Genomic DNA, 8,086 nt, shown 5'->3' on the forward strand with positions numbered 1-8,086 from the left:
CCAGCTGTCCCGGCCGACTCGGGCCCGGGTCCGAGGGCCCGCGGGGTCGACCAGCTGTCCCGGCCGACTCGGGCCCGGGTCCGAGGGCCCGCGGGGTCGACCAGCTGTCCCGGCCGACTCGGGCCCGGGTCCGAGGGCCCGCGGGGTCGACCAGCTGTCCCGGCCGACTCGGGCCCGGGTCCGAGGGCCCGCGGGGTCGACCAGCTCTCCCGGCCGACTCGGGCCCGGGTGCGTGTGGCCCTCGATGGGATCCCTGGGGTTGTCTTGATGCCGGGGCCGCCCGTCCGTCTCTGCCAACTCACTCGCTGGGGTCGTGTCTGCACCGCGTTGACTGCCTCTCTCCGGGGCCTGAGTCTCCCGGACAGGGTGTGTCGTTTTGTGTTCGATGTTTTCTGAGCTTCCCCTCTGGCCTAGTGATTTCTTTCTTCTCTATTGAAATCAAACACTTGGGTGCATAGCATTTTATTTGGCCCGCGCCGCCCCGCCGCCCTTGCCGTGACAACGTTGCTGTCCCTGTATTAGGACGGTGAGGAGGTTCTTGTTGGTCTTCGGATGGCCGCACCCACGGTCTATGGAGCTTCCCAGGCTAGGGGTCGAACTGGAGTTACGGCTGCTGGCCTACGCCCGAGCCGCAGCCGTGCCAGATCTGAGCCTCGTCTCAACCCCCTGCGTGAGGCGAAGGATGGAGCCCGCAACCTCATGGTTCCTGGTCAGATTCGTTTCCTCTGTGCCACGAGGGAAAGTCCTGAATCAACGATGTACGGATTTAGGACGCTATGGAGGGATGCATTGGCCGGCCCCAGGTCATATGGGGTTCCGGAGCCAGGGATCCGATCCAAGTCCCAGCTGTGGCAACGTGATTACTTGAAAGAGGACCCTTTAAAGCCGGGGTGGGGGTGGCGATGACACTGCATGCCATGGAGGTGCTCACCTGTCCTTTTTGTGGACACCTTTTCCGCGGTGGTGACAATGGATGCCCTGGCTGCCGTTCGGAAATGAAAGGTGAAGGCCAAGGTCCACGGTCCGTGGTCGGCGTGGTTCGTCTTCAAGGCCACGGATGAAGAAATGGGCTCCAGGAGGAAAGAGTCCAGGCCTTATGCCTGCCCTGCCTGGAGAATCCATGTCGCCACACAGCGATCCATCCCGATGCGTTCGTTGGTCCTGCGACGCCCCCTGCCGTAGGCTGCTTTTTATAGTCTCCGAAAAGGTCCGCCAGATGGCTCCCGGGGTGGGCCTGGGACGACCAAGTTCGGGGCCGGAAGAGGCCACTTCCAAGTGGGGGAGGAGTTACAAGTGGGCGGCAGACCTGAAGATAACCTGGAGGGGAGGAAAAAGGAGGGGAACCGTGACCGAGCGAGCCGGAGGGGAGGGGAGGGGAGGGACGATGGGATGGCACCATCGGGAGTCCTGCTCAAAGAATTGGAGCCTCCTTGAGACATGCGACCACATCCATCATTCCAGAGGGAATGGAAGCATCTTCCCCATGGTTGTACAATGATACATGTCCTTCAGAGTCCCTGAGAAAAAAAGGAATACAAGGCAAGATTTTGTCCGTGGAGGGAAGGGGGGGGGGGGGGGAGAACAGAGGCTCCAGACTTTGGATCTCTTGGCACAGGGGCCTCCTGCGCCGTATGGAAAGGACTGTTCCTAGGGTGCTCTCAGAATGGGATTTCTGGGTCCCACGAACCTTGTGTGTTGGACAAAGAGGCAGAAAGAGGGGTTCCCGGCTGGAAAGCCCAAACCACAGCTCTTCAGATGGGTAGGGAAGGGCAGACAGACTTCCGGCCCCAAGCAGTGATCTGGACCTCCAGAGGCCTTAGGACGACTTCACTGAGAACACGCAGAATCCGACCCAGCCACAGCGTCCTCTATACCTAGCTCTGTTTCACTTTCTCTGTCTCTCTCCCCTCCTCCTCTTTCTCCCTCTGATTCTGCCTCTCACTGTCTGCCTATCCTCCGTCCCTCCCTGTCTGTCTCTGTCTCTCTCCCTCACAAGCACACCACCGCGGGTCCCCCCCCTCCCCCCCCTTCTTTCTCCCCCCCCCCCCCCCCCCCCCGGCATATGCTATTATCCTTTTCCTTAAGACTGTGATTTACATGCCATGGAGTCTCCCTTCCCCAGGGAAACCTACAGTGCCTTTGTCCTTAAAAGAGGCAGGGGATGGTGGGGCTGAGGGCAGACATTATTTGAACAGGTGTGAGGACATACATAGGTCTACTGCCTCGGACTGAGGCCATTCTGAAGCTTTTCGGGGGCGTGGGAGATCACACTGTTCCCGGTGCGTGCGTGTGTGTGTGTGTGTGTGTGTGCGCGCGCGCGTGCAGGTGTGTGGGGAGGGAACCCGAATGGGGCACCCCCAGACCGACCGCTTCGGCTTTGGCGCTGGCATGTGGAGGATCTGGAATCCAGGGCCCTCTGGAAAGGACGGATGTGAGACGGACACCCTCTTCTTCCCGTCTTGAAAGCAGGAGAAAAACCTTCCTCTAGAAGCCCAAGTTCAAAGCCAGCTGTTTCAAGGAACGTCTGCCTCTGGCAAGGGGGAGGGGGAGGGCGAGGGCGAGGGGGCGGCCTGGAGGCAGCCTGGAGCACCCACGGCATGCATTCAGAAACCTCGTGCATCTCTCTTCCGGTGCTATCTTTGGGGGGACGTGGTACTCTTGGGCAAGTCCTCCGAACGATAGTGGAAACAAACATCTGTCTTCTCTCCCACACCTGGTGAATGCAGACAGACACACTGGAAGAGCACCCACCCTCCCTTTTCCCCCAAAGGACTCTTGTCACTGTACAGACGGGGGGGGGGGGGGTGGCCCACGGGGGTGTCACACGCAGTCTTGGTGGCTCGTCTATGTTTCCAATCCGCCCAGGCAGTGCAGGCGGCCACCACTGCTGCTGCCACCTCTCACCGATCGTTCATCCTGTCCGTCAGTGCTATGACAGCACTAAGCTCTTCAGGGAGAAAATGCTCCCTGCCTTTCCTCTCGGAGGGCACACTGAGGGCACCCACTCCCATTAACAAAGTTTATTCACCTTGACAGGAAGAAAAGAGCTTGGGGTTTTTCACACCGCTGCAGATGACACTTTCCTACCGACTCTGGAATTCTCTTGCTCATTCTCCGGTGGGCCCGCCCCCCCATTTCAGGAGAGGGTGTTTGGTTCTGGGTTGGGGTGCGTGTGTGCGCGCGCGTGTGTGTGTGTGTGCGTGTGGGTGTGTCTGTGTCTTGCTTTTTCATTTTATTGGAATACAGTTGACTGACAAAGTTGTATGAACTTACAGGGTTGTTTCTGGGTGTTCGTCATGGCAGTGAAAGGAAACACCAGGATTTCCCTAGAAAGCCATCCCGTTCACCTGATCGGTGGCATGGAGGACATTCACATCCTCCTTGAGTTTCGCATTTGAAAGTGAGGGGCGGGTGCGTGCAGCAGGTCCCCCACCCCCACCCCACCCCGCGCCCCGAACGTGCCTCCCGCAGTGGCACTAGGAGTGTGTGCAATGAAAGGGACAGGACACCAGACACCAGAGGACCATTCTGACCCTCCTTTCCTTCTCTCTTCAGAAAGCAGGAAATAAATCTCTTGGGTGAAAGAAAAGTGTGCTCCCTGCCACGAAATTTGGGGGGGGGGGGTGTCGGGTTGGCGATAAGGACTTCACTGCTCCCATGGCTCCTGCAATGTTCACGAATCCTCCAAATCCTCAAGGCAAGATGGTTCACAACCAATACATGAGCGAGCTGTCAGAGACACCAGGGACTGAAACACTCCGTATTAGGGAGGGGTCCTCACTCACTTTCATGCAAAGGCAGCCACAACAGCAGCCTTTTCAAAGATGGCTGCAGGCAAGGGGGTGGGGGAGATGATGGAGAAAGTGGTGGTGGCGGCGGCGGCGGCGGCGGCGGCGGCGTGGCAGACTTGGATCACGTCCATTATGTTCATTCAACAAACAGTCGGGGCGATGGGAGAATGGCCGCTTGGTGGTCTGGGTTTCTCCAGGCTCCCTGGCCCACTCCCTGCCCCACACCCCCAACCCCCCACACCCCCTTGGACATGGGCAGGAAGGTTTCTAGAGAAGGCAGTGCCTGACCTGCTGGCTCTGTCACCCTGGGGGGAGAACATTTCGGAGAGTCGCCAGAGGCTTCAGACTTCCTACCCCTCTCCCTCCCCCACTCTGAACCCTGGTAACTAGACTTCATTCAACCGACACTTAGGATGGGTCATCCAACTGTTCTCTCATGAAGGAAGGAAGGAAGGAAGGAAGGAAAGAAGGAAGGAAGGTCGGTCGGTGGGTAGGTGGGTGTGTTTTCTGCGTGGGGTGAAGCCTTCCCTCCCTCGATGCAAGCCTGATATCCTCACCTGTCACAGAGACTGGACCCCTAAAAAACTACTGTGTCCGGTTTTCTCCCATTTAGGGGGTTCCAGAGTGTGTGTGTGTGTGCGTGTGCGTGTGCGTGTGCGTGTGTGCGTGCGTGCGTGCGTGCGTGTGTGTGTGTGTGTGTGTGTGTGTTGAGGGCCACACCCACGGCATATGGAGGTTCCCAGATGACGGATCGAATCGGAGGCTTTAGCTGCTGACCTCCTACACCACAGAAACAGGAATGCCAGGTCCGAGCCGCGTCTGGGACCAACACCACAGCTCACGGCAACACCGGATCCTTTACCCACTGAGCGAGGTGGACAGGCATCGAACCTGCAACCTCATGGTTCCTGGTCGGACTCATTTCCACTGCGCCATGGCGGGAACTCTGCTTTGTGGTTTTGGCGTTTGGATTCCAGAAGGTGGCGTAGGGGTCCCTGTTCGTCGTCTATTGGATAGAGACTCTTTTGTGTGTGTATATGTTCATCCCATCCTCCTCATGGATCCCTCTCCCCCGCCCTCATGATTTCTTTTCCCCCCTCTGCTTTTTAGGGCTGCCCTCGTGGCATATGGAAGTTCCCAAGCGAGGGGTTGAATCGGAGCTACGGCTGCTGGCCTACGCCACAGGCACAGCCATGTGGGATCCGAGCCGCGTCTGCGACCGACACCACAGCTCACGGCACTGCCTGCCGGATCCTTACCGCCCCCCTGAGCGAGGCCAGGGATCGAACCCACACCCTTCCCTGCAAAGGTTCCTCGTCGGATGCGCTTCCATGGTGCCACGACAGGAACTCCCCCGTGATGGTTTTTTTTCACGCTGGTGTTCCCACCCACAAGGAAGGAATGGCCCAATATTCTGGAATCACCTAGAGGGGAAAAGACGCTGAAAAAGAACGGAGGGATAGATGGATGTAGATGGATCACTGAATCCCCTTGACTGTACACCTGAAACGAACACAACATTGTAAGCAAGCCCACTGTATGCCGAGCTAAAGCAACAACAACAACCAACAACCACAACAACCACAACAAACTTACATCTTAAAAAAAAAAAAAAAAAAAAAAAAAAAGATGTCCCCTGCAGTTCCCATCAGGGCTCAGCGGTAATGAACCCGACTAGGATCCGTGAGGATGTGGGTTCGATCCCTCCCCTGGCCTCGCTTGGTGGGTTAAGGATCCCGCGTTGCTGTGGCTGTGGGGTAGGCCCGCAGCTACAGCTCTGATTCGACCGTGAGTCTGGGAACTTCCATAGGGCTGGGGCGTGGGCATTAAAAAAAGATATACTATATGCATACTATATACATATGTAGGAGTTCCCGTCATGGCTGGACGAATCCGACTAGGAGGCCTGAGGGTGCGGGTTCGATCCCTGGCCTCGCTCGTTGGGTTCAGGATCGGGTGTTGCCGTGAGCTCTGGTGTAGGTCGCAGACAGGGCTCGGATCCCGCGTTGTGCTGGCTCTGGTGTAGGCCGGTGGCTACGGCTCCGATTGGACCCCTAGCCTGGGAACCTCCATGTGCCATGGGTGCAGCCCTAGAAACAGAAAATAACTACGTGTGTGTGTGTGTGTGTGTGTGTGTGTGTGTGTGTGTGTGTGTATACAGATAGATATAGATATATAGATATAGATATATCACCTAAAGGCCCAGGACTAGAGAAAGCATTGGGTCATTAGGATCTAAGAATCTTCTCCCCGCCCCCCAAATCCATCCATCCATCCATCCATCCAACCCACCCTCCCTCCCTCCCTCCCTCCCTCCCTCTCTCCATCTTTCACTTTTCCTGATAAAGACAAAGGGACAAAAATTGTTTGTTTGGTTGTTTCTTTGTTTGTTCGTTTTTTTCTCAAAAGTTGTACATCTACTTTGTAACTTATACCTCTGTCAGAGGGATGGAGAATCCTTGACCTTTTCCTCCCTACCCAAATCCTTCCAGAAATCAGAAACTCAGTGGCTGGAAAACTGGACTGGATCCTGAAGTTTTTCCAGTTGCCTTCCATCTCTGGCTACAACTCTCTTCATCAGCGTTTCCCATTTTCTCCCACCCTTTGGACCTGGCATCCTTGCGGATGAGAACACGTATCGCTTGTCCCGAGGCCCTGAAAACGGAAGCCCGTGGAGTCCCTCGATGAACACATCAGAGAAATGGTCTCTGAGAGTGAAACCATCACCCTGTGTTCATTTCTCTAAGAGCCCCTCGGAAAGTTGGCCCCAACACCTGACGGCATTCTCAGAGGGGCCTTTCAAAAGACTGAAGGGGCGTTCCCGTCATGGCTCCGTGGTGAGCGAATCCGACTAGGAACCGTGAGGTTGTGGGTTCGATCCCTGCCCTCACTCAGTGGGTTAAGGATCCAGCGTTGCCGTGAGCTGTGGTGTCGGTCGCAGACACGGCTCAGATCCCACGTTGCTGTGGCTCTGGCGTAGGCTGGCAGCTATGGCTCCGATTCGACCCCTAGCCTGGGAACCTCCATATGCCATGGGAGCGGCCCAAGAAATGGCAAAAAGACAAAACAAACAAACAAACAAACAAACCGAGAAAACAAAAGACTGAAGGGACTTTCCCCTCTCCCTCTCTCTTCCCTCTGTCTCTCTCTGTCTCACTCACTGTCTCTGTCTGTCTCTCTGTGTCTCTCTCACACGTACACGCACACACACACAGAGTCACCGGCTCCGTTCTTCATATGTAACAGTTTGAAAGTTCCAGGAAAGTTTGGCAGCCCAAACCGGCCTTGGTACTCCAGCTCCAATTAAGTCTCAGAGACAGAGTTTTGGGTGAAGCATAAAGAACAGCTTTATTGCTTTGCCAGGCTAAGGAGGCCACAGCAGGCTAAGGACCTCAAAACTGTGTCCTCCCTTGAGAGGGGATAGCAAGGGGTTCTATAGGTTTAGCTTAATGGTGGGCATGGGGGTGGCGGAGCTGTCTAGAAGCATCAGGGTGCTTGCATTCTCCCTGGATAGGAGATTAGGATAGACCATTTCAAAGTCATCAAGGCTGGAGTCAGGTGGTCCATGGAATGTTTCTAGTGTCTTTGGGGTTATGGCATTTTGACCTTCTCTCCGGAGTGAAGATTGCTCATCCACGGGGTGGGGGGGGGGGGGCGCAATCCTTAGGGAGTGTTTCAAGGGTAGAGAAAACACCAGGTTCACTACAACTCTGACTCGACAGTAGTCATTAGTCATAAGTTCGTGGGCCAAGGCAAGCCATAACCTAATGGAGACTATTTCAAAGTAGCTTTTAGCTGTAACAATGTCTCTGGCTCCAACACACCAGCACTCCCGGGCTTGAGCTTGGTTTCAGTTTCAGAGGAGGGAACTCTGGCTCCAAGGATTAACCCCTTCGTTCCTTTGGTTTCTGTGGGCCTGGTTCGGGGAGCCCATCCACATCACCGCCTTTTGAGAGGCCATCTGACAACTGTTTCACCAAAGCGACGTCATCTCAAAACAAGGAAACCAGTTCCATAAATGGAGGATCTCTCCCTTCCCCCTCCCTCCCTCTCCTTCTCACTCTCCTCTACCCACAGCTCATGGCAACGTGGGATTCGTAACCCAGTGAGCGAGGCTGAGCATGGAACCTGCCACCTCATGGTTCCTAGTTGCATTTATTTCCACTTCTGCACCACGATGGGACCTCCCCAGCTCAGTTTTTCACACGTGAGGTTTCCCGGGACGTTTCGGAGGAGGCGGACCCCAAACGTGTCTCCATGCCCTGTGTGGGTGATTCCTGTGAGGTAAAATGACT

The sequence above is a fragment of the Sus scrofa genome, chromosome 8 (assembly GCF_054392235.1).
Source record: "Sus scrofa isolate SSC_HxYL_T2T_F1_AM1 chromosome 8, Sscrofa_HxYL_maternal_Yorkshire_Landrace_v2.0, whole genome shotgun sequence".
NCBI classification, from domain to species: domain Eukaryota; kingdom Metazoa; phylum Chordata; class Mammalia; order Artiodactyla; family Suidae; genus Sus; species Sus scrofa.